Raw genomic sequence first — 26,728 nt, forward strand, 5'->3', positions numbered from 1 at the left:
TATATCCCTCTTTAAAACAAAACCAGGCTTGGGGCGCCTGGGTGGCTCAGTCGGTTGAGCGTCCGACTTCGGCTGAGGTCATGATCTCACAGTCTGTGAGTTCGAGCCCTGCATCGGGCTCTGTGCTGATGGCTCAGAGCCTGGAGCCTGCTTCCGATTCTGTGTCTCCCTCTCTCTCTGCCCCTTCCCTGCTCATGCTCTGTCGCTCTCTCTGTCTCAAAAATAAATACAAACATTAAGAAAAAAATTTTTACAAAAAAAAAACAAAACCAGGCTGGGACACCTGGGTGGCTCAGTCGGTTAAGCGTACAACTTTGGCTCAGGTCATGAACTCACAGTCCGTGAGTTCAAGCCCCACGCCGGGCTCTGTGCTGACAGCTCAGAGCCTGGAGCCTGCTTCAGATCCTGTGTCTCCCTCTCTCTCTCTGCCCCTCCCCTACTCACGCTGTGTCTCTCTCTGTCAAAACTAAATAAACATTAAAAAAGTTTTTTTAATAAAATAAAATAAAGCCAGGCTATTCACAGTATAAAAGTTTTTCCTTCACGAAACTATATATATAGCTATAGAATATAGGTATGAATGGAAATATTAATCGTGCTCACTGAAAAAAAAAATTCATGTAAACAATACTGCAATGTGTAAAAATGTGTCTCTTTTCTCTGTGCACAGGCGCGGAGGAGTCCTGCCCCTGCCCTCCTTGTTTTGGTGGAGAACCACAGTCCGCTTCTGCTTTCGAAGGACCGTGTTCCAAGGGTCACACCCGCAGGCCAGGGGCTGGGATCCTTCCTCGTGCCGTGAATGGCACCTGAATGCTATTTTGACCCTCTAATAAGACAGCCTCAGAGCCATCGTGGCCACTTTGTAACCAAAATGCCAACTTTACAGAGCTGTCTGCCTTCCAGTTTTACGTCGTGTCTGTTTTCTGTTTGGCTGGTCATTTAATTTTGTTTCCCAAAAGCAAACTCTTTACTAGTCTTCCAAAGGACAACATGCCTGTCTGGTAATTATTTCCTTCACTAAGTGAAACAGGTATGGAATGAAGGTAAGAACTGATGTGACGAGCGCATGGAGTCTGAACCCGTCCCTCGAGAGGTATACTGTTCCAGAAAGTAGCCAGTAGCATGTATAAGTATTTAAATGTAAATAACTAAAAATAAATAAAATGTAAAGTCCAGTTCCTCGGTTGCACTAGCCGCATTTCCAGTGCTCAGTATTCCATGACCACACGTATGTAGCGGCTGCCATTTTGGAACACACAGATGGAGAATATGTCCATCGTTGTAGAAAGTTCTACTGGACAGAACTACTCTAGAGTCTAATAAGAGACAAGAAAAACAATACCATTAGTGAAACACCTCCCTCACAATATAGATAGATGTTTGGTCTGGGGCCTCACATATCTTCCACTTTGTGCAATAGCTATAGTTCAGAAAATCCAGCATAACTGGAAGAAGGACAAGAATGTATCCCAGGCACCTTCTATTTCCGGACACTCTTGTGAAACAAGTCAGCCCAGGACGTAGAGCCTTAAAGAAACAACGATCACTTCATTATCTCTCCCCGTTCTGGGACTGGAGCTCAGTGAGGCGGTTCTTGGGTCTGTGCAAGTGGCAGTCGGGGCTGTCATCGGCCTCTTCTTCCAGTGGCTGGGACCTCAACGGGGGCCTGGGAAGTTGCACCCGAGTCTTACGCAGAAGTCCTCGCCCTCCCCCATTCAAGAGGAGGGAACACGGTCGGCTACTCTACCAGGAGGGGGGTCATTGTCAGGTTTGGAGGGTGTGGACTGGGCGAGCTTGGGAGCTACCGTCCGCCACACCTTCTCATGACAGGCCAAGTGTCCCTGTTCGCGTCACTGCCCTCCTGGTCGCTGGCCCTGACTGCAGACAGGAGCCCCGCCTGGGGATCGAACACTCTAAAGGAAAACTAACTGCATAATTGCTTCAGTACTTTTTCCTGCCAAAGCACAAATTCAGTATCTTTATCGTGCCATGGGTTTCTTTGGTGATATGGTAAGCCCTCAGCAAAATGTTTCCAAGTGCATAAAATGTGGTGTCCCCAGGTCGGATGAGGGGCCACCAAATGGGGGGGCGGACCTATCCGATGGAAGCAGGTTGTACTGGAGGTGAAAGAATTCACCCCAGGCAGAATGAAGGAAAGAGTTTATTGGCCACACAGCAAGGGAGCCGACGTGGGCGGGCAGGAGGCAAGGCAGAGACCGGTTGCCCTCAGCCCTGTGCAGTGGTAGAGACTGTAGCTAAAGGGGGAAGGTGAGGAAGTATGAGAATGTATGGAATTTTCCGTTTTGGGTAACTGTGCCCTGGTGTAAGTAACCCATGAGTCGCTAGGGCTTACAGATATTGTGAGGTGGTCCCTTAATGAGCCTCTCTGTACCCAGCCAGGGGGTTACTGTGGTTTCTACCTTACTCAGGTTTCTGTGGTTCAAATTCGTTGCCTAAGAGCCGCCCCTACGTAGGGGCACCTGGGTGGCTCCGTCTGCTGAGTGTCAGACTTTGGCACAGGTCGACTTGGGCTTAGCTTACGAGTTCAAGCCCTGCATGGGGTTCTGTGCTGACAGCTCAGAACCTGGATGGAACCTGCTTGGGATTCTGTGTCTCCCTCTCTCTTTGCCCCTCCCCCGCTTGTGCTTTGTCTCTGTCTCTGTCTCCCTCTCAAAAATAAATATTGAAAAAAATTAAAAAAAAAAAAGAACCGCCTCTACATAAACTAAAAACATAAGAGTTCAAAAGAAACCAGTTATTTGGAAACACAGTTACCAAAATAGTTGAATAATAATATACTAAAATATCTAGCGAGCTTTAGCAGCAGACTTAGTAAGCGTTGTCCTTTCCAAGTTCTGATGAACCTGATACTTCATGATATCTGTAACAATCGGATGTGATACAGAAATACTTGTGATTTCTATCGATGACAAATTCACAAATTCTGCTAAAGTTATTGTGGCTGTTGCCTGCATTCATATTTAGAGAAATGCAACATTTTCAGTTAAAAGGCTAGTGAAACTAAAGATGTGATTTTTTTTTTTTCCCCTCACCCAGGTTTGCCGAATCACTGAAAACTGTCTTGCTGAGGAATCCCTCAGCTGTAGAGGGTGCAGGAGGGGCAGGAGTTCTTAGTGCAACAGAGTGACAGGAAAGGCCTTGGGACCCACCCAGGCTGGGTGCCCCACAGGCAGCTGGATAAGCAAGCTGCTCAGAGCTAGAAGGTAAGAGGAATCCAGATGGGGAAAGAGAGAGTTCTGGAAGGACAGAGAGCGGGAGAGGATGGGCCAAGGTGGAGGTCTAAAGAAAAAAATTCCCTGTGAGGACATTCCCTCCGGCTAGGATGGCCACAGACACGTTTAGGCTCCCCATTGGGCCTTTGCCTCCCCACCCTCAGCCAATGACCTGAATTTACTTGTGGTGGTCACGTCATGAACCACTTCCCTTTTTCTGCCAGTCTAGACTTGCTTCCAGCACAGGCAAAGAGAGTTTTTGCCACAGCGTCTGCCCTGAGCCAGTTGGTCTAGTCCCTTCTGTGGGGTGCGAGGCAACTAATTAATTGCACCGCTCTCCTCTGTGCCCAAATGCCAAATCCAAGGAGAGCCAGCAATGAGGAGATAGATGTCAAAACATCGGCTTTCTTGCTACTAAGATCTGGATTAGAGGGTACAGCTTAAATGTGGGCTTCCTACTTTCCTGGCCTCAGCCACCACCCACACCCCTTCAAAAGCTGGGGACCTTCAGGGGAAAGGCTGAGTCCGTAGAAGACACACTTATCCAGGATTGCGGCCTGGCCCCGGTCTGGGGAAGGATGGTTGACGGGCGAAGAGAAGAGAAAGGCAAAGACATACACACATTCACACATCGACACACGTACACGCCTTCAGTATTCTTGATGGACGCGTTCCTCCCCATCTAGAACCGTGGACCAATGGCTGTCACTCACCAACCAGGTGACTCACTCCATCTCTAAGGGGAGGAGTTTGGGGTGTGGCAAGCGGCCGGGAGGGCTGAGGGAAAACTCCTTAAGGGGACTCTCAGAGAGAGAGAAGCTCCCCCCTCCAGTATCCACGTTTGAAAGTATCCTACCCAGATATAAATAAAATCATTGTAAGTTCATTCTTACTATTTTTCATGAAAACAAGAGGAGAATCAAGGGGGCTCCCTACCTAGTGCTAGGTAAAACTTCAACGCGTGATCTCATTTAAACTCCACAACGATCCTCCGTTGTAGATGGCTGAACCGTCTAACATCTGAAATTGTTGAGTTTTACATCGCTCCTCATCAGGGAAATACAAATCAAAACCACACTCAGATATCACCTCACGCCAGTCAGAGTGGCCAAAATGAACTAATCAGGAGACCATAGATGCTGGCGAGGATGTGGAGAAACAGGAACCCTCTTGCACTGTTGGTGGGAATGCAAATTGGTGCAGCCGCTCTGGAAAACAGTGTGGAGGTTCCTCAAAAAATTAAAAATAGACCTACCCTATGACCTAACAATAGCACTGCTAGGAATTTACCCAAGGGATACAGGAGTACTGATGCATAGGGGCACTTGTACCCCAATGTTTATAGCAGCACTCTCAACAATAGCCAAATTATGGAAAGAGCCTAAATGTCCATCAACTGATGAATGGATAAAGAAATTGTGGTTTATATACACAATGGAGTACTACGTGACAGTGAGAAAGAACGAAATATGGCCTTTTGTAGCAACGTGGATGGAACTGGAGAGTGTGATGCTAAGTGAAATAAGCCATACAGAGAAAGACAGATACCATATGTTTTCACTCTTATGTGGATCCTGAGAAACTTAACAGAAACCCATGGGGGAGGGGAAGAAAAAAAAAAAAAAAGAGGTCAGAGTGGAAGAGAGCCAAAGCATAAGAGACTCTTAAAAACTGAGAACAAACTGAGGGTTGATGGGGGGTGGGAGGGAGGGGAGGGTGGGTGATGGGTATTGAGGAGGGCACCTTTTGGGATGAGCACTGGGTGTTGTATGGAAACCAATTTGACAATAAACTTCATATATTGAAAAAAAAATGAAATTGTTGAGTTTTAACTTAAAAAAAAAAAACAGGAAGTTTGTGTCCTTCATCCTAATGGTGTCCCGTTTTACAGGCGAGGTCACCGAGATTTCCAGAAATTAAGTGACTTGCCAAGGACCACATGGCTAGAACACGAGCCTAGGAATGAAGAGGTAGATTATATACAGGTTCTGCCTCAAATGGTGCCTTGCATAGAGTAGTTGCTTAATAAAGACATTTTTAACAGGCTAGTTCCCGAGGTTTACCTTCTTATACACGGTGAGTGAGAATGGCCTGCTGGGCTTGGGAGAAGCCTAGGCCTTCCACCATCCAGCCGTTTCCTGTCGGCAGAGCTCCTTCGCACACGCACGCGTCCTTGGAGCTGGCGTGCTTCTCTGTTAAGCACCTGATTAAGGGCTGAAACTGATGACCTAGGCTGCTTCCGGAGAATCTCCCCTGCTCGGAATTAAGCGGGCTTACAGTAGAAATCAAGGCTGGAAGCAGCCTCGGGCCAATTCAGAGAAATGAATGCCAGTGATTCAGATGCAGGGCAATTTCGGATTCCTTTTCGCAATTTTTTTCCGAGTGTGAATCCACACTGGAGATCTCATTCTCATTTCAAATCACTCTTGGGGAATAGGTCCTCAGGTACAATCTCCGCACGAATCTTCAGCTTCATGGGGACTCTGGTGGCAGTAGGACCCCGGGGCAGGGAGACTGCACCCCAGTCTGGGGAGGCAGTGTTAGTCACATACCAGCCCCTCACGCCCAAGTCCCCAGTACTAGGGTTTGGCCGGGGACCACACTCTGCCCCCTAAACACCTTGGGGGCGTATCCACCACTGCTGCCGTCTTGAGTCCAGATGGCAATAATCTCTTCCTTAGATGGTCGATTTGTTAAAAACAGAAATCCCACTGGGTCATCACATCACTTCAGAACCTTCCAAGTGATTCCCCACTCACCCTACAGCAACCTCCAGGCTGACTCACGCGGCAGCCCCCTAACTCCATATTCCGTCTCCCTCCACCCCATCCCCTGCTCACACTTGGGGCTCCAGCCAGCTGGACTTCTTTTACTCCACAGGTATGTCATTCTTTTCTTTCCTTTTTTTATTGTTTACTTATTTTTTGAGAAAGAGAGAGTGTGAGCGGGCAAGGGGCAGAGAGAGAGGGAGACACAGAATCCGAAGCAGGCTCCAGGCTCTGAGCTGTCAGCTCACAACCCACTTCAGATTCTCTGTCCCCTTCTCTCTCGGCCCCTCCCCCGCCCCCTCCTCCGCTCCCGCGTGTATGCTCTCTCTTAAAAATAAATAAACATTAAAAACGAATTCCAACATCCAGATTCTTTGGCGTGAGCAACAGTTGCTTCTTATCCCCTGGTCTCTACAGCATGGGCGGCTCTGATGTCTGTGGTTTAGAGGTGACCGTGGCCTCTGCCCTTAGGAGATAGCAGTAATGATGTTGTTAAAGCAAAACTGACTTTGAAAAAGGCTGCTCCCCATCAGTGTGCATTCGGGCGGCCAGGAAATTGAGGTTTCTGTCAATTTCAAGTCTGGGAAAAACTTGGCTTTCATCATGTTTGAGACCAAGAACAAAAGCAAATCAGGGAGTCATAAGACATTTTTTGATGGGACTAAGCCAGGTGAATGGATTAAATGTATTGAATGGATTAAAACTGTAGGATAAGGAGTGAATCTTAATTGACAACCACTGCCATATACAGGGCTTTGGGGGATCCACCCCTGACATACGGTGACCTCGTGGGTGCTGAGGCTTCCGTGAGGTCTTAGATCTGCCCTGATATCTGTGAGGCCTGCATGCCTCTCTCCCAGACCAGAACTGTGGTTCTCTCAGATCCCTCCCTGGCTACGTATTCTAAAGACTTTTCAATCCACTGCAGCACGGATTTTTAATTCATCATCTTTTATTTTCTCATTCATTCATTTATTCATTCAACAGGTATTTACTGAAGCTCTACCACGAGTCAGGCCCATCTAGGGAGAGACCAAGGACTGACGAAGAAAGTACAATGGAGGATGGTAAGTGTCAGGGTGACATTGGAGCCCAAAGCAGCCTCAGGGAAAGTATCCGAGAAGAGGACAGCTACAATGAGTGGAGAGGGGGAGAATGTTCCAGGCAGAGGAACCGTGTGCATGCAAGTCTAGCAAAAGACTCTCTCAAGAATGACGTATGGGGTGCACATATTGGGTGCTCGGTCAGTTAGGTGGGCTTGAACCCACGAACCGTGAGATCATGACCTGAGCTGTAGTCAGACACTTAACCAACTGAGTTACCCGGGCCCCGCTGGATGTTGGAATTTTCAAATCACTAAGCTATGGCTGAAAATATTTATTTGTACCTTAAGGACAGCAGTGCTTTTTAAAACCTATATTTAGGGGCGCCTGGGTGGCTCAGTCGGTTAAGCGTCCGACTTCGGCTCAGGTCATGATCTCACGGTCCGTGAGTTCGAGCCCCGCGTCGGGCTCTGTGCTGACAGCTCAGAGCCTGGAGCCTGTTTCCGATTCTGTGTCTCCCTCTCTCTCTCTGCTCCTCCCCTGTTCATGCTCTGTCTCTCTCTGTCTCAAAAACAAATAAACATTTAAAACAAAAAAACAAAAAAACCCTATATTTAATATGTAAACTAAATACAGGAAATAAAGCTGCATGGCACAGAGGTTCATACAACTAATTCTCCTAAGGAAGACCTTTTCTACAGCCTGAGGATGCAAAGTCTATAGCTTCGTTAAGCCAAAAGAGAGCATTTCGAAGGTGAAGACGTCCCATTGAAGACCCCAGAATAATCCCGCTGACCTCATCCACTAGCCTTCATGTCACAGAATGAGAGCCAACAAGACCGGGTCCCTAACCACTGAGTGCTGTGAGAAAATAATAAACATACGGTGTGCACGTATTCATACTTGGCCTTGTTCCGCAAAGCTTAGCTACTGGAAACACACGAATTACAATAGTAAGACACAAATAAATGCTAAAACACAAGAATCAGAGAAGCTACACAATAGAACGGGGTGTTCGGTTTAGGGGTGGGGGAAATAGAGCGCAGTTTTTAAAGCCAGAACGTTCCACGCATTGTTATAGATAAGCTGCAAATTTAAATGTTTTAAAACATGTATTTATTTTTGAGAGACAAAGTGAGAGTGGGGGAGGGGCAGAGAGAGAGGGAGACACAGAATCCTAAGCAGGCTCCAGGCTCTGAGCTGTCAGCACAGAGCCCGATGCGGGGCTCGAACCATGAGATTGTGACCTGAGCCGAAGTCGAACGCTTAACCTACTGAGCTACCCGGGGGGCCCCGATTTGCTGCAAATTTAGCTCTCATTTGGTACCCCAGATGAGAAGGGACTATAACTAGCATCTTACAACCGCATATCTTGGGGGTTGCCCTTGTACAGGAATGCCTCCATTCCTGGGGACATTGAGAAATTCCGGATGCTAGTGTGACAGGTATAATGGAGCTTTATTTTTACCTTGGTGAACTGATCTCTTCCCATGCCCCTAAATCATATCATAAAGGTGACATCACATTCCGTCCCTCTCACGCCTATCCCCAGGCTCTGAATGGGTTCATCCATTCAGCATTTACTGATGGCTCACTCTGTGCCGGGCACTATGCTGGGTGTGATGGACAGTGATGTCCTGCCCAAGGTCCCTGCAGGCAGGAAGGACTCCCCTCTGTCTCTGAGTGTGCTGCAGGCATCCAGCCCCAGCTGTCAGCTCACCTCCAGAACCGCATGAGCGGAAGGTAGTCACCTCACCTGGGGTGGCTGACATCTAAGGTCTAATTAGTCGGGAGCAGGAGGATATGAAGGCCCACCCCCGTTCTCTCAGCTTGAGACAATTCTGGAGGGACACACCCCAGAGAGTTGTCTGGGGGCTCAATGGAGACTGAAGTCCTTCCTAGTAAACCTCAGAAACACCACCTGCCTCTCAGAGCAAACTTGAAGGAGGGGAAGAAGAGAAGTTACACCTGGTGAGTGGTTACATTCCTGCTTCCTCTCTAAGAAGCCACAGCAGGAGTCAGGAGGGAGGGAGGACCCTAGCGGTGGTCCCCAATTGCCACCATCCCTCACCCCTGTCCCCGTCTCCCTCGCTGCTGGGGGTCCGGGGTCCCAGGCTCCCTCCCTCCTTTCTCTCTCATTATCAGAAATCAATCTCGGGCTAAGTTTTCCTACACTTAAAACGAGGGAAATGGACTAAATGGTTTGTAAGCTCTATAATTATGACTCTTGGAACATTTTAAAACACGGTCGTGTTCTTTCAAATCTCAACCATTTATTTCAGAGAGTGGCAATTTATGCAAACGCCAACCAAAGGACATCACAATACACGATTTATTTTTTCAATACGCTGTAGTTTAGTAAATACATTTGCGTCACCATCATTGAAGAACATTCAGTGGGCACCCGCCAGATGCATCGTATAGGGCTTGAAGAATCAGCAATTGTTGAGACGTTGACATGTTTAAATTCGGCTCGTATTACATGAAGCAAATGAGAGCGCATAACTGAGCTTGGGAGTGACATTCATGCTACATGGCCGTTGTTTCTTCTTCCTCTTCTTTCTCCTCTTCTTTCAGGCTGCCAGATGGTGTGGATCAAATTATTCTAGAATGCAGGGAGTCTGGGTTTCTGCAGATGAGCACAACGGCAGCGCAGACTTTTGCTTCGGTCACTGCGACTCTTGGTGGCGTAATCTGCTCCCACCAGGATGCCCTAGCCTTCCATGCTGCTCGGGTCTCTCGGGCCGGTTCCAGCAGCATTTTTAAGTGCCCTTTGAGAATTTCTGCAAGAAAACTTCTGTGTCATCTCTTGTACTTATTTTCTTAAAATCTTAGAAACACAAGTTTTACCTTTAGCTTTAAAAAATGAACGTATCACTAGGCTGCATTAAAACACGGTGGTTAAAATTCCAGCTTGGAGACTCAGCCAGACGATAATGATATCCAAATTTTATTGAGAGTTTTCTATCAACTTATCTGATCCTCACGACAGTGTCTCCATTTCATGGGGGAAGAAACTGAGGCACAGAGAGGAAGGGCAACTTGCCTAAGGTCACCTGCTAAGAAGAGAGAGAGCCAGGATTTTCCCCCAGGCAGTTTGGGTTATAGAGACCCTGTTTTGAACTGCCTGCCTCTGCTGATAGCTCCGTGACTCAGTATCCCCATTAAAATATAGGGATAAGGACATGGGGGACTTGGGTGGCTCAACCTGTTGAGCGTCTGACTTCGTCTTGGGTCACGATCTCACGGTTCCTGAGTTCGAGCCCCACATCGGGCTTACGACTGTCAGCCTGAACCCACTTCAGATCCTTTGTCCCCTCTCTCTGCCCCTCCCCTGCTTGCACTCTCTCCCCTCCCAAATATTTTAAATATATATATACGGATAAGAACATCATCTTCAATATAGGATTGTGAAGCGGTAAGGGGACCCGAGGAAAGCATTTGGCTCTCTGCCAGGCATAGTGAGCTCTAGAATGCACTTGCCATTGTGAGAGTTCAAGGGGGCTCTGTCAAGGGGAAGGCACACATCCCCTAATGTTTCACTATTACCTGTATGGATATGGATGCATTACATTACATACGTATGTGGTACATTACAAATGTGTATTATGTATCTGTACATACGACCTTTGTATCTGTCTTAATTGGTGTTTCTGCAGAGTCAAACTGTGAGGAAAGGATACAAATGTGTGTCGCCGTTTTCTATCCCAGGAAACTCCAGTAGGAGAGCGGAGAAGCAGGGCGAGGCAAGGCAAGATAGGTAAGGAAGGAAATGTAGTCAACTAAGGGCAATTACCAAGAAAGTTGCCACTGACGACAGCCAGAGAGCAATGCCGCTGGGCAAGTCTGGAAAACAGCGTAGCTCTCACCCCGGAGTGATCTCACCCAAGGGGCCAGGAAGCTGAGGCATTTACCCACCAAAGGTCCATCTGCCATTGGTTGTGGGCTCCTCCCAGGAGCAATCACTCTGGAGTCACTCCTGCTTGCTGCAAATGCTCCCAGGGCCAGAACCAAAGGCCCCAGGTGGGAAGACTCAGGGTGCACAGGTGTGCCCAGGTGAGGGGAGAGAGGACATTGGGGGGGGGGGCACTAACAGACTCTGCTCAAATACATAGAGAGGCTGTCTGGAGATAGATACATAAGGAACTGGTGTCAGTAGTGGGAAAAAGAGAGGGGAACTAGAAGGTTGGAGGGGATGGGTATTTTCACCATGAACCCTACTATGCTTTCTGAATTTTGTGATGTGCAAATATCACCCATTCTCAAGGCGAACGAAATGATATGCCAAAATGAAATTGATCCCTGCAGAGATGCACGGGAGGCCAACAACTATGTCTCTAGAGCACCCGGGTACTGTTGATACTTGGACACCCAGTCAACACTATAAAAGGAGTGAGTGGAGAGCCTTCTGCTTCTCCTTCCTGCCCTTCCCTCCGGCCGGCCTGTCCTCGTTTCCCACCCTCCGCGATGGTCTCATTCACTTCATGTGTCTGTCTGTTATCTGTCAGCCCCTGCGAGAAGTAGGCTGTGCGGGAATGGGTATGATTCTGGTCCTCCCCTCACAGACAGTGCTTGGTACAAAAGAGGTGGTCAGTGAGAGCCTGTTGCTTGAAGAATTGAATGACTGGATGACAGAATATTCCAGAGCGTTGGAGGAGGAAAGAAAACAGGAACGATGATGAGGGGGAAAGAGACAAGGCAGGAACCAGGGTGGGAGATGTCGTGGAAGGCGGCAGGCACGGGTTCTGCTGCTCAGAACTGGGATGAAAGCTCCTCCCCGACAAAGGAGCTGGGATGCCTTCCCACCGGCTCCTCCCCGCCTCCTGTAGTTGCCTCCCAGAAGCTGGACCTGGGCCACAGTTGGCAGGGGTAACATTGTCAGAGGGCGGTGACATCGCTGAAGTGAACTGATTTTAGATGCGTTTGGATCGCTTTGTGTCCCGTTTACCAGATCCAGGCGCCATCCGCCACTTTTGCAAACAGGCAATGGGGGAAGAAAGGAGGCTCTGTTTCATCAAAATGAAGGCCAGCTTGTCCGGAGACTGTGCTGCAAGGTTGTCATTGTTTGGGTGACTGTCGGGCAAGACGCATTCTCCCTCCCCCGTGGGCCAAGTGCACGTCCCTGCTCCATAGATGTTGGGCTTGACTCCGTAACCTCTCTTGGTCAATGGACTGCCAGTCACAACACTCTGAGGCCTTAAGTGCACTCGCCCATATGGCTTAGTTCTTAACTCCGGTGTCCCCTGAAGGGAGCACGTAAGTGCGTGGCCGTTGCCCTTTCCCTTGGGCCCCAGAGTGAGCACCCCTGGAGCTGACCTGAATCCGACTCCTAGCCCACCCCACAGAACCCACAGCCGGAAGCCCAGTCACCCGCTGAGACCAGCGCAGCTCTCCCAAGCCACAGTCCCACCCACAGACCTCCAAGCTGGAGAATAAAGGCTGACTGTAAGCCACTGAGTCTGGGGTGGTTCGTTAAGCAGCATTATTGTGGTGATAGATGATTGACTCAATAGTGATCAGCAACGCCTGCCCCAAAGTCAGGCATGAGCCTTCCTAATGACTCTTCCCCTACTAGCTCGATAGCACTGGGCAAGTTAGCCTTTCGGCCTCAGTTTCCTCATTTATAAAACGGAAGTAATAATAGCATTACTCTCAGCACCATTGGGAGGATTACATGAGATAATCGATACAGAGTGCTTAACGTCGCACCTGTAAACATCGCCCAGAGTAAACATTCTAGAACTCAGAGGTCACAAATTGGAAGCGTGTGCTCAGATAATTCAACGAATTGTCTCTATTGGGATCAATCCGCAACTGCCAGCTGGGAAATTTCATGTGGAAAAAGCAATCCAGACTTGCAGCTTCTCTGGGAAAGTCAGATCTGGCCAACACGGGGCCGGCCTTTCTACGTGGCAACAATGGATAGAGCTAGGGGGCAGTATATTACCATGTGAGTAACAGCAAATGTGACCACTAGGGTTTAAACAATTGAGGGGTTCGGTTTTCGCAGGCAGCATGACATCCAGGAGTCAGAAGCCCAGGGCTGGCGCCAAGGCCGAACGATGCCATCGGGAAGTTGGGCGCCTCTGTCTTGAAACCCTGCCATCTTCAGCACGTGGTGTTTGGGCCTCATAATCTCAAGATAGCTGCTGCACATCCAGCTGCGGTATCTATGTCTCAGGCCAAAAAAGAAAAAAAAAAAAAAAAGAGGATGGAGGAGGTAAAGGGGCAACGGACAACATCTCTCCTCGCAAGGCTTTGTCCTTTTATACTGGAAAGGGAGACTTTCCAGGAAGTCCCACTTACGTCTCAAAGGTCAGAAGTGAGTCGCCTTAGCCACACCTTGCTGCAAGTGTGCTGGGAAACGGAGCAAGCACTCTGTGATGGTCTCTGTAGCTGAGAAAGAAGGGAACTGGAAAGAACAGCTCTAGTCGCACTGCTCAGTTTAGCACAGAACCTTCCTAGGCAGGGTATCATCTGCTTTGTTTGCAAACATATATGCATCTGTTTTGTTTGCAATTCCTGCCCTAGGTGGTGCCTGTCTGTGTGATCCTTGGCCACGTAAGGGCATCGATGGGGAGCGTGCTCTTGAGTTTCTCACCGCTGGCCAAGGTCTTTCTAAGATCACGGCAGAACTGAACGTCCAGGCCCCCCCCTCCCCAGCTACTTTGCCCCATTCTTCGTCTTTATAAAGCTTCTCGTCTGGGGCAGAAGCCAACGTACAAGATGCTCAGCAAACAGTGGAAAGTTTCTCTTACAAGGAGCTCTGACCATACTAGCCACAGTCTTGCCGCGGTCTTGGCTAACGCTGAGAAAATACTCTTTCCCTCCACTCCACTTGTCTTCTTTTTTCTTTTGATGGACTGTGATAGTTTCATACCATTTTTCAAGGCAGGCTATTGACGTACCAGGAGGTGACCTCTATTTACTACAATAAAATTAGTGATTTATAGAAAGACGGAATTCCACAATCCCCTAAACTCTCCTTTTATCCCTAACTACTGTGTCAACAAAGCGCCCAGCATCCAGTATGGTTCAAAGGTCTGAATTGTATAGCAAAATAAATCATTTTTAAAATCCCAACAGTAATGTATGGTGGGAGCATTCTTAACCTGAACTGAGTAAGGGGGAAGAAAACCGATGCAGCCAACCTTAGCTGTAGTATATTACTCAAGTTGATGTGGGGCAGAGAAGATTGGATATTTAATGTCAATGATACCATGAGAGGGGGATGAAAAATTCCAAGTTCCACCAGAAAATAAGAAGGAAAAATTTAGGTCCCACAAGCCCTGGCCTATTTTTTCTTTCCTTCCCCTCTCCCACCCTCTGTTTTCTTACCTTCCTCCCTCTCTCTCCCTTCCTGCCTGCTGAGGGTCTATTTCTGTGGCCACTGCAGAAAGCCCAACACATTTTTCGGTAGGGCCCTAGTTTAGTCTCAGGGTGGGCATTCTAACATATGCAGGACCCTGGCCCCAGACTCGCTTGTTCAAACGCACTCGATGCCGTGCCTTACGTCACAATGTTCAAGCCTAAATCTCTGGAGTGTGCGTGCGGACCTGCCTGGGGTCCGTGTAGAGACTGTTTCATTTGGGTCAGTTCAAGCAGGTGTCCCCTCCAGGAGGCTCAGGAATCATGGAAAGAAAAGGTCTGACTGGTAGGTCATGGGGCGGGCTTACTGGGTCTGACCGATCAGTGACAGCAACTCACTTGTGTTCATCCGGTTTATCTTGAGCTCCTAGAGTCAGACACAGTGCTAGGTCTGGGGATGCAAATACCCATACCATATACTCCTGCCTTCCAGAAGCCCACTACCTGGAGGAGGTGGCTCCAAATGAATTATTTCCCCCTCCTGGAAAACTCTAAATCCCCCCTAGTATAGTGCTTCTCACACTTCAACACGCACACAGATCCCAAGATTCTTATGAAAGTATCAGTTGGGACTCATTAGCCCTGGAAGAGGCCTGAGATTCTGCCCATCCAACCAGGCCCCAGGTGCCGGCCACGCGGCTGGTCTGTGGCTGCACTTTGAGTAGCTGGGTCCCAGGGTTGAGTGTCAGCTGTGAAGGAGCACAGAGGGCTGCTGGGTGAGGAACGCCCCAGGGAGCAACTGGAGGCTGCTTCTTCCTCGCTCCAGAAGCATGTGGCTCCCCTCGGGATGTATAAACAGGCTTTGCCCGGCCCGCTAAGGTCACCTGTCATTGTGTTGGGAGAAAGTGCCCTCTTGTTCTTCTTGGACAGACTTCCTTTCTCTCTTTTCGATCTTCCTTGGGAAAAGGGGCATTTTTTGGTTCGCTGACGATTCTATAGCGTTCCACGGAGACCTTTTTCTCCCACACCCCCTTCTCCACATAAAGGTTACTGTACTTGTCAGAATTCTTGTGGCACTCCATACACAGCAGGTGCTCAATAAATGCTTTAACAATCTCGAGAAGAAAACTCACGGGGATTATATTCCGGGTTTTGCTTTTTAAAGTCTGAAAGCAGACCCTAGGACCGATTTTGTACTTCTCAGTTCCTACTTAGAAAACGTTTCTTTCTCCTTTCTTGTAAAAGATCGTGTCAGAGATGCACTATGTGCAAAACCATTAGGAGATCAATGAGTTTCTAGTCCGGGAGACTCCAAATGTGTGCTATTGTATTAGCTATCTATGGCCACGGCTAATGCTGTGTAACAAACAAGAAGCCCTCATAAGCAATATACTTATTGTTCATGCATCTGTTGGTTGGCGAGGAGGCTCTGCTCATCTGGGGTGGGCTCATTCACGTATCTGGTGGTCATCCAGTTGTGTTGACTGGACATTTGGGGTAACTGCCCTTTGTCCATGTGTTCTGTCTTCCAACAGGCTCTCCCAGGCATGTTTTTATGGCGACTGTGGAGGGTGCAAAAATGCAAGCAGAGACATTTTTTTCCCCCAAGCTTATGCCTGCATTATGTCTGCCAAAATTCTGTCTGCCAGAGAAAGTCACATGGCCGGGCTAGGGTCAGAGCAGGAGGGCACTGCAAGGTTACATGGCCAAAAACATAGGGCTTTAAGGCAGCCCATGAACACAGCCTGTACGTGTAACAAAGTAACTTCACAGTTCATAGTTAAGCTGATACAAGCAACATCTTTGCAAAGAGCAAACATCTAGCCTTCTCCCTGCTCCAAAAGACAGAACAGCTGCAGCAAAGTCCAGGGAAAACAAAGCCATCTGAGAGGAGGGAGAGCAAGAAAGTATTTACTGACAATGCTCAATTTGTAATCCACGTTTATTTCAAACTCAAAAGGACGTATTTACAATACGCCAGGTTTTCATGTCCCCACCCTTCAGTGGCATCTCTGCAGCAATAGAAATATCAAGCTTTCTGCCTCTTTCAAAAGCGAGGGCCTGTGTTTGCAAGGTAAACAAAGGGTAATGAAACAGCAAATGGCAGAGTGTCAAGTTGTTGGAAGGTGTCTAGCGGGATGCCACGGGGACGCGGTTTCATTCTGGTCTCATTTAACATCTTCATTAATGATCTGGAAGAGGGAGTAAACAGCACATTAATTATAATCACAAGTGTTGCTAAATTGGGATTTGGTGCCTGCACCAAAGAAAGGGACTCTGAAAGGACCAGGCAGGAGGTGGATCCGGCTTGGAAAAGCTGAACGGCACCTAGGAAGAAAATCACAGCACATGGCAGGGGAGGAAACAAGGCACTTGGAAGCAGTGAGGCCAAAAGGCAAGGAAGCTGCCTGAAATTCCTTCTGGAACAACCTAAGGTATTCACAAATAAACCCAAGAGCGAAGTGTTTATGGCAAGGAGGTAGCATCCAGGATTGAGATGTAAGCAAGCGGGAGCGGGAGATGGGGGGACAGCCATAAACACACCAGGGACCAGGGGCACTTGAAACTTTTTCCCCCATAGCCTCCTTCTCCCTCCGGGATATTAGCTTCTGAGAACAGGGGTTTGTGTTGATTTGTTTTCTGCTATATCCCCAGCACCTGGAATAATGCTTGGGACACAGAAGTCACTCAATAAATACTTGTGAAACGCATACCTGAATGAATGGATGAGGGAGGGACGCTGTGTGGCTTCTGAAGGAGAGAGGCTTTCTCTCCAAGAGGTAGGAGCCAGCCAGAGATGGATTAAAAACTGAAACAAACAAAACAACAAAGTAAAAATTGGGGAAGGGGAGGAAATGAACAAAGTGAAAATCAGGAAAACTCCTCAGAGAGCAGAGAGCCTGTTGGTGTTATTATACAAATAAACGATAGTGTAGAAGACTAACGGTAGTGCTTATGGGTGTCTGTCACTGTCTAAGTGGCTTTGTACACATTATCTCATGTAATCATCACAAGAAAACTACCGGGTGTGTTCTATCATTGCCCTTGTATTAGGTCGGAGGCACAGAAAGATTAAGGAGCTTTCCAAGGTCACATCCAAGGTCCTCTCGGTGGTGAGATTAATTTCATTTATTCATTTTAAGTAGGATTCACACCCAGCAAGGGGCTGCACCCAGGACTTGAACTGATGACCCTGAGATCAAGACCTGAGCGGAGAGCAGAGGTCAGACGCTTAATTGACTGAGCCACCCGGGATTGAAACCTGTGTAACCCTAATTCCTGCTCTCCACGACCATTTTACATGGCCTGCCATATTGGTCTAAAGGGAAGGTTGGCAGTGGAAGAGACAGAGAGGGAGAGAAGGCTGAGGCGAGATGAGGAGAAGAAGAAGGCAGGGGGAGGCGGGGGGGGGGGAGAAAACAGAAAGGAGAAGTAAACAAACACAGAATAGGGCAAGTGACTTTTCTCTACCTCCCACTCAGGGAACCAGTCGCCAGCCAGCATGAGCGGGAGGTTCGACACAACACGGCTCTTCTCCCTGGAGGCGGCTCACGGTCTCTGCCCTAAATATCACGCTAGTATTTAAAGCTAGATGCTTTTTTGGTACAAAATGCCCCTTAATTCTTACCTGCATACTTTAGCCGGTGTTCAACTGAAGAAACCATCGGTAGTCTTTCTGTATTTTCTTCTTTATTCTTCTATTTCTTTTGTGCCTTTTATGTAAGAAATCTGGAATTTTGTATTTTGTATTTTGTATTTTGCCTGTATGTTATTCATTATTTCCTGCACATTATTGCAGGCCTCTGTCATTTGTATATATCGAGCGTTAAGGACATAAAACCACATAGACTGTACTTGATAGGTGATTTAAGGACTTTCAAGGGTGATTTTTTTACAGGAATTGTTTTTTGTCCCTCTCTTTGGCTTTAAAATAAAACCCCCACCATTCTGGGCTTCTCCTCCTTTGAAACCACTCTGTGCTGCTCAACATTTTTGCTCGTGGCTCTAATTTTAAAATAATCGTCTTTGTTTTGTCTAGTATTTATTATGTGAATACTTGAAGGTCATGAATTTGACTTCTGTCACCAGCAACTAGAGGCAGCATGGTCTGTGGTGGGGCGTGTTGAAGCTAAGGCAGAAACAAGCTGTGATTGATGAGAGAATCCTGGAAACATCAACAAACAGGGTCCAGCCCCCAAGGTACCCAACAGTGCTCTGTTTGCTGAAATTTGTCCTCTACTTACAAAAGTTTCTTCCTGAAATTACTTTTTTTCTTTTTTCTTGCCTGCTCAAATTGAGTTTCCGTCTCTTACAACCAAACAATTCCTTAACCATGCAATGACCTTACAATCTGTCCAATTTTCAACAGTCCATGCTTTGATTCTGGCATCCGAATGCTAACACTGATGGGGGGAAAGGGATCAAGTTAGCGGTGTTCTGGGGGAAGATGGGAAACCATTGCTCTGAGTCATTCTCATCCTGGGCTCATCTGGAAATTACTGTGAATCAACTCTAAGCTCCATGCCTCAGTTGTGAAAATATGCCCCCAGAGGAGACTTCCTAAGACCGATTTAAGGTGGTGTTAAAAAGCTGCTCCCTGGGGCGCCTGGGTGGCGCAGTCGGTTAAGCGTCCGACTTCAGCCAGGTCACGATCTCGCGGTCCGTGAGTTCGGGCCCCGCGTCAGGCTCTGGGCTGATGGCTCGGAGCCTGGAGCCTGCTTCCGATTCTGTGTCTCCCTCTCTCTCTGCCCCTCCCCCGTTCATGCTCTGTCTCTCTCTGTCCCAAAAATAAATTAAAAACGTTGAAAAAAAAATTAAAAAAAAAAAAAAAAAGCTGCTCCCCACAAATAAAGATGACAATAAAAAAAGCATTTCCCAAAGTGTGTTCCTGTTAGAATAGGGCAATCATATCATCTGCCCTCCAAACTGGTACACTTTGGGGCGTGAAAGGAAATGCCTTTCACAATCGTGCAAGGACAGGGGGCATAAAACAGGGTAATCACACCCTATGTACAATGTGCCTCAGCAAACAGAGTTCCTTGGCCCAAAAAGTTTGCTCACTTGAGTTCCCTTCTTGAGGGTCACAGTACCCGTTCTGTTAAAAGCTCTGAGTCCTTGGGGCACCTGGGTGGCTCAGTCGGTTGAGCTTCCGACTTTGGCTCAGGTCACGATCTCACTGTCTGTGAGTTCGAGGCCCGGGTCAGGCTCTGTGCTGACGGCTCAGAGCTTGGAGCCTGTTTCAGATTCTGTGTATCCCTCTCTCTGACCCTCCCCCGTTCATGCTCTGTCTCTCTCTGTCTCAAAAATAAATAAACATTAAAAAAAAAAAAAAAAGCTCTGAGTCCTATAATAAAGAAGCCCACTAAATTTTATCTAAGCCCAGTATTTCCCAACTTATCAGATTATGAAGTCTTTCTTTTCTTCTCTTTTTTCCTTCCCCGCCCTTCTCCTCCTCCTTCATGAAATCTTCATTCTCAGAAACACTTAGTACCACCCCCAAGGACTCAGTGTTCTGTAGAATATCCTTCAGAAACTGCTGACCTTGAGCATATCTTATTCAGATACAGAGTCACCTGCCACCTAAAGGAACAACCCAAAATCTAAGGCCTCCGAAACAAAAATATCTTCCCACCAAGCTCCCATTTGCCTGAAATTTCTACCATTATTTTCTCCTTTAAGGACCTTTTAAAGGATATGCACGTTGTAATGGGGTTAGGCATTATGTCATCGGGAAGGAATAACTCATTAGCTAGCTAAACATTAGCGATAATTAGTTTATCTGAATAGCCACCTACCACCCATAGATTTGAGCGGGGAACGGGTCCCCCAGGACTTCTCTTCATGGGAGAAATGGGGAAAAGGGTCTGGCCGGTGCAGTACTCTAGTGGAGGGTAATATTCATACGGTTCCCAAACTTTACTCCACCGAAGATCACTTCTCTTCACTTACTCTCTCCTATCTCGTTTTAAAAGATGCCATCTCTCAAATAAACTGAACTTACTCAATAGTAACATTTGTTTAACTTTGTATTATATTTTCTTCACCTGCTTTTCACCTTTTTTCTTCTGAGAATGCTTCTTCCCAGTGTCAACGTTGAGGTTCTAAAAAGGGTATTCATGGTGCACCTGGGTGGCTCAGTCGGTTAAGCATCCAGCTTTGGCTCAGGTCGTGATCTTCCGGTCTATGAGTTCGAGCCCCGCTTTGGGCTCTGTGCTGACGGCTCGGAGCCTGGAGCCTGCTTCAGATTCTGTGTCTCTCTCTCTGCACCTCCCCCGCTCACACACACTCTCTCTCTCTCTCTCTCTCAAAATAAATAAACATTAAAAAAAAATAAAAATGAAACATAAATAAATAGGGTATTCATGATCTAAACTCTTACCTTTCTGGACTTCTGGACTAGTCTAAGGGTGAACCCTCAGACCAAGCTGAGTCCGTCAGAGAACTTCCCTGGGATTTGTTATTATTATTATCATTATTAATTATTATTTAAATATAGTTGACATAAAATAGCCTATTAGTTTTAGTTACACATCATAGTGATTTGATATTTTCATCCATTACAAAATCATCCCCACGACAAGTCTAGTCACTACCTGCTACTATACAAAGCTATTACAGTATTATTGACTATATTCCCAATGCCGCACACGACATCCCCATGACTTACTTATTTTGTAACTGGAAGTTTGTACTTCTTAATCCCCCTCGCCTATTTTGCCCATCCCCCTACCCGGTCCCCACTCTGGTAGCCAACAGCTTGTTTCCTGTACCTGTGAGTCTGTTCACGTTTTGTTTGGTTTGTTCGTTTGTTTTGTTTTTTAGATTCCACGTAAAGGTGAAATCATAAGGTTTCTCTCTTTTTTTTTCATTGATTTTTGACATTTGGAGCAGAATGAGCAAGTCTCAGTCCCCCTGGGATCTTGGAGCAGGTTTCTCAACTATTATGGACATTTGGGGTCAGATAACTTTTTGTTTTGGGGGCTGTTCCGTGCATCGTAGTATGTTTAGCAGCATCTGCGACCTCCACCCACTGGATGCCACCCTCCCCCCAGACATCTCCAAGTGCCCCCTGCGGGGTAAAATCCCTCTCCATCCCTGGCAGAGAACCACTGGTCTCGAGAATGAAGCCACACTCGGAGGACAACACAGGTAATAGAGCTAGAGAATGAGAGAATGTCCTGGTGACATTTGAGGCCCCCGTTCCAGCTGTCCCCAAGGCTCAGCATACCCGAGTTCTTCCTGTGGATTGATTTCATGAGCCAATAATTCCATTTTTCTCCCCCTAAGCCGGCTCAAGTCGGATTTCCCTAGTTGCACACAAGAGTATTGCGTTCATCTATAATTTCCATTTGGATTTTTGACAAACTGAAAATAGCTCACTTCCCGGCTCTCCTCCTTCTGTCTCCCCACCCCTACCGAGCCGGCCCACGATTACATGTAAAGACCCCTATGAATCAGAGTTCCCTACGCCTGTACCAGACGGACGGGTCTGAGGCACGAATGAGGACGGAGGTAGGAAACGTGAGCCAGATCTAATGTGCACACAACAGAAGCAGTTCCTCTCCTTTCTCCAGCAAGCAGCCGAGGTGGGCTTGCCTAGAGATTTTTTTTTTTTTTTCCTTGAAAAGGGGGCTAGGGGCTGTGGAGAGGGGGGAAGGAAGTTTCCCCTCAATGGTGGAAATAAGCTAAGGAAAAGCTAGAAAGCACAGAGAGCGAATACCTCGATGGCAGAGGAGGCCTTTCTCCGGGACCGCTACAGGCTGCAGGGAGTTCCCAGGGTACCGAAACCGGTGCCCATGCCTCCCGCAGCGAGGAGAGGCTGTGGCCTGACCTGCCAGACATTGCCTTCTTGAGCCACAAGGTCCTGAGCCTCTTGTGTAAAACCCCCAGCTCTGCTCTAGGACTGAGCTCCCTGGCCCACCCACCCCCAAGGGCATAGGCCCACTGACAGCTGAAGTCCCTTAGGCTCACTTTCAGCACATCTTCCGAGCTTAGAGCAGGGTGCTTGGAGCGGGGCAGGGCACGCCAGGACAGCCAGAGGTTGTTAAAATATTGGAATGCTTCCACACTGGTGGATAATGCTATTCTGAGCCAACTGGGCATGCCTTGGCCCCCGTGGAACCCGCCCCCCGGGAACGAAAGAGTTAATGGGGCACAACAGGTGGCTCCGGGGACCCTGCTTCCGAGCAAGGCTGTTTGCACCTTGGCGGGTGCTGATGCCTTGCTGGTTGTAACTTATTTTGAACATCCGATCTGAAAGGGAGAACGGAATTCTGGAGGAAAGGGGCGGGAAGGTGGCGAAGACCTCACGTTATCTTCCACTTCTGCTTCGGAATGGTCCCGCGAGGTCACCTGTTCGTGGCGCTCAACGCCATTTTGCGCCTACGCTTGGACATGAAGGCCACTTGGCTCCTGCCGCAGGCGCTCCCCGGTGTGGCGGGCGCGGTGGAGAGCACAGGTGACGAAGAAGATGCTTCCCCGGGGACTCAGCTGATGGACGGATGCCTGCATTCCCTCTAGAGGTCCCGCTGGGTTTCTGCGGTTTGCCCAGGGGTTGGGACCGACTGGCAGTGTGCACTTGCACTCTCTTTTGGTGCTCCCTAATGGGCTCACCTGGGCAAGTCCGTCTCATAGGAATTCAGCTTCCCTCCCACCACAGGGGAAGCGCGCTCATCATCCTGGCCATGTCTGGGCTTTGCTGCGGTCCGCTGAGCCACGGGGGCCACCTGTGGCCCACGGGGAGGGTGCTATGAAATGGAGCTAAAATTAGACTGGAGGGGGATTCATTGTACTAATTTCCTTGGATTACTTTTACCCTTTCTAATTTAGGCATGGGGAAGCAGGGACACTCCAGCATCTCTCCTTAATTCAATTTGTGCTCAGGTCAAGGAGAAACAAAGCAACCATTTTCAAACTACTTGTCTTCCGAAGGCAAAGAGAGGGTTCTGGATAATGGGGAGCAGAGTTCCCTCTGGTCAAAATATAAGAAAGAGCCAAATAACCGCCCCCTCAATAAATACTCTGTCTCCTTCCTGAATCTGTGTGTCCACAGTAGCACCCCATCCCGCTGCCGATCTGACCCCATTAGAGCAGGATCCTATGCTCATGCAACAGTCAACTATTAACTAATAAGGCTTAACAACTCCCAGTAGGTATTTGCATTTTAATAGAGAATTATTGAAGACCAAAAAGCTTTCAGGGTCTAAAAGAACAAAGCACAGAATTAGAGGCTATGAGGTGGATGTTTGGGGGAGCAGAAAATTGTCCAGGTTATTCTCAATTTTTATCGTGTTTACTTTGTCCTCTTCACAAGGGACACCTATCGTCTAACCCTCCAGTGGCGTTCTCCCCTCCCACCCCACTCCCGCCCCGTCCTGTGCACACGTTGGCGGTCAGTGGCTAGTTTGGGGGCTGTCTGCTAAAATGGAGGACGTAAGGAGAGATGACAAAAAGGAAAGAAGGTAGAATATGGGGATAGATCATGATTTTAATTTTTAATTTTTTAAAGTTTATTTATTTTTGACAGAGATAGATAGAGTGTGAGCACGAGCTGGGGAGGGGCGGAGAGAGAGGGAGACACAGAATCCGAAGCGGGCTCCAGGCTCCGAGCTGTCAGCACAGAACCCGACGCGGGGCTCGAACCCACGAACCGTGAGATCATGACCTGGGCCGAAGTCGGACGCCCAACCGACTGAGCCACCCATGTGCCCCTAGATCACGGTTTTATGCAGAAGACCAGCCAGTAAGAAGCTCATGGCCGACGGCCATCGAGAGTAGGGATTTTAATGTTTAATTTTAAGTTGGGGTGTGTATGCATGTGTGTGCCTGTGCTGTACTGAGTTAAAAGCAACCCCCATACAATCAAAATATCGCCAGAAGCTTCCTATGCCTTATGTCAAGAAGGACTTCGAGGGGAGTGTGTGTATTTGAGTAAACAGTACTAGCTGTGGTAGCAGGGAAGCCTGAAACAGACCAACCTTAATCGATACATGCTTATCTCTCACTCTGGTCACAATCCAATGAGGATTGGGAAGCCACTTTGTGGCTATGCATTTGGAACACAATGGCCTCCCAGGTCAAAGACCGGTGCGATGTTAAGAACGAAATCAATCAGGCGATGTGGAAAAGGAAGAGCATGCCCCCCTCTACCAAAGGATGTAGAATGGAGGTGGGGAATTATATGAAAGCAAGAAACTGAAACCAGAGGTGGCCAGGAGGAAATTAAAGCCACAGAGAAAAGTGTAAAAGATTTGGGGAAGGATGTTGATCTGGGACAAAAGTGAGATGGGAAAATTTGAGTGAACCTTCTTTAAATCTTAAAGGGCATCATGACCGCGGGCTAGGAGAACTGGGGGCTTCTAGATAGCTGACATTTAGTCACCGTGAGATAGAGTGTTTACCTGTCCTCCCACCGTGCTCCTTCCAATATGTCCCTGTTTCAAATATTCCGGTCATCTGTAGTGTGGATGTGGAAAGAATGAATGCCTTTTCCAGGGAAAATGGGAGCCCAGCTCCCATCATTTCCACTCCAGGATACAAGACCACAAAAGAGTACAGGCTAAAAACACCACTGGGCATGACGTGACTGTGGCAGAGTGGTGACAGCGGGGTTGTGTTCAATCATGGGACACAGGACGTGCATGATGGGGAACTCTGCGTTCAGACCAGGTCCCAAATGAAGAGACTCTTTCCACCAAAGGGGGTTAAAACACCGCTCACATAGTTACAGATGGCATTTGGGAAATTATAACAGGACCAGAGAGACAGAGAGTGAGAGGTGCATGATTAACACGCCCAAAGACGCAGCCACAGTAGAAACTCTAAGGTGAACACTAGACAAGGCTTCTGAGACAGCTCTGCCCCACCACAGAAGCCACAGCTGGTGGAGGTCAGCCTCCAGGGATAGCAGCCAACAGGGGGAGAACTTAGTGTAGGGAGACAGAGTCACGGACCCGAGAAATTAGACCAAAAATGTACCTTACAAGATATGCGAGAAGCCACGCCTCCCTAAAGATAACATGTTAAGGGGATTTTGAACATTGTGTATGCAAAGCCAGGGACTATCTGCAAATCACAATAAAGAGAGGGGAGTGGGTGTCCTAAGATCCATTTCTCCACCTTTCCTCTCCTCGGCTCTGTATCCTGCAAAGTATGTGTGTTAAGAGGGTGAGAGATAGGGGCGCCCTGGGGGGGGGGGGGGGGCGGGGGGGTGGTTCGGTGGGTTAAAGTGTCTGACTCTTGATCTGGGCTCAGGTCATGATCTGCCCCTCCCCTGCTCTCTGTCTTTCTCTCCCTCTGTCTCAAAAATAAATAAACTTAAAAAAAAAAAAAACTCTTAAAAAAAAGAAAAAAAAGAGGGTGAGAGATGGGTTCACCCTGACCAGCTGCTTTTCCCAGGTTGCCCTGTTAGCTGGCTCGCATTGGGTGCAGCCACTAGGAGGCAGTAGTGAGAGACCGGAACCCAAGGAAGGGAGAAGCAGGGACTTCCCTCTGCCTCTGAACCGCCCCTCCTCCTCCAGCAGCAGCAGCAACGCGTGGCTCAGACAGACAGACTTGCGGTGGTCCTTGCACCTGCCAGGTGAGCCCCGCCCAGCCCCTGGGCTCCAGCAGCACTGCCGTCTCCCTCTGTCCTTCCAAAGGGGTGGCAGTGGCTTTCTGCCTCTGCAAATCTCTGGGCCACTTCACTCTCCCCTTTGTCTTCTCAACTTTTCCGTCACCCGACCAACCGATGCCAGCATTAAGCTCCCTGTTTAAAACAAAGTTTGTTTATTTATTTTGAGAGAGCGAGCGAGCAGGGGAGGGGCAGAGAGAGAGAGAGAGAAAGAGAATCCCTAGCAGCTCTGCACTGTCAGCGAGGAGCCTGACACAAGGCTTGAACTCCCTAAGCATGAGATCATGACCTGAGCTGAAATCAAGAGCCAGATGCTTAACCGACTGAGCCAGCCGGGTGCCCCTCCCTGTTGTAAATACTCAGAAGGTTCCCACCGTCCTGGCTGGGGCCTGACGGTCAAAGCCCTGAAACTGAGAAATACTACCACGTAGAACAGTGGCGGGAAGAGAGGTGGACAGACACACGAAGAAGTGAGGTGCCGACGGAGAACCTCCACTCCTCTGGTTGAGGATGCCCATCCTAGCCTAGAGAGGGTACTAGAAGGTGATACTAGGATTATGCTTAAGTACGTGTTTAGAAAAACGTTCAAGCAGCTTCCATTGCAGTATGGGGGTTCAGTTATTGTCCACTCCTTTTGTAATCCTAATGCATGCCAGCTCAGTGAGGTCAGAGGTTTTTTGCGTAACTTTTTATTTGGAGATAATTTCAAACACGGAAAAGTGGCCAACATAACGATAGTACAAAGAACAGCCTTTTCCCAGATTC

General features: G+C 48.1%; 1 long non-coding RNA gene across 1 annotated transcript in view; it reads right to left on the bottom strand.

The window, feature by feature from the left end:
* Positions 1-16,276: 16,276 nt before the first annotated feature.
* The window catches only part of LOC109269599 (uncharacterized), a 55,502-nt gene continuing 45,050 nt past the window's right edge, over positions 16,277-26,728 (bottom strand). The window contains exons 3-4 of the long non-coding RNA XR_002081162.2: positions 17,067-17,161; positions 16,277-16,544 (exon numbers count right to left, since the gene is read on the bottom strand). This is a non-coding gene — a long non-coding RNA (uncharacterized LOC109269599). The remainder of the gene's footprint in view (positions 16,545-17,066; positions 17,162-26,728) is intronic.

Source organism: Panthera pardus, unplaced genomic scaffold, assembly GCF_024362965.1.
Source record: "Panthera pardus isolate Hobbes unplaced genomic scaffold, ASM2436296v1 HiC_scaffold_13, whole genome shotgun sequence".
In the NCBI taxonomy this organism is placed as follows: Eukaryota; Metazoa; Chordata; class Mammalia; order Carnivora; family Felidae; genus Panthera; species Panthera pardus.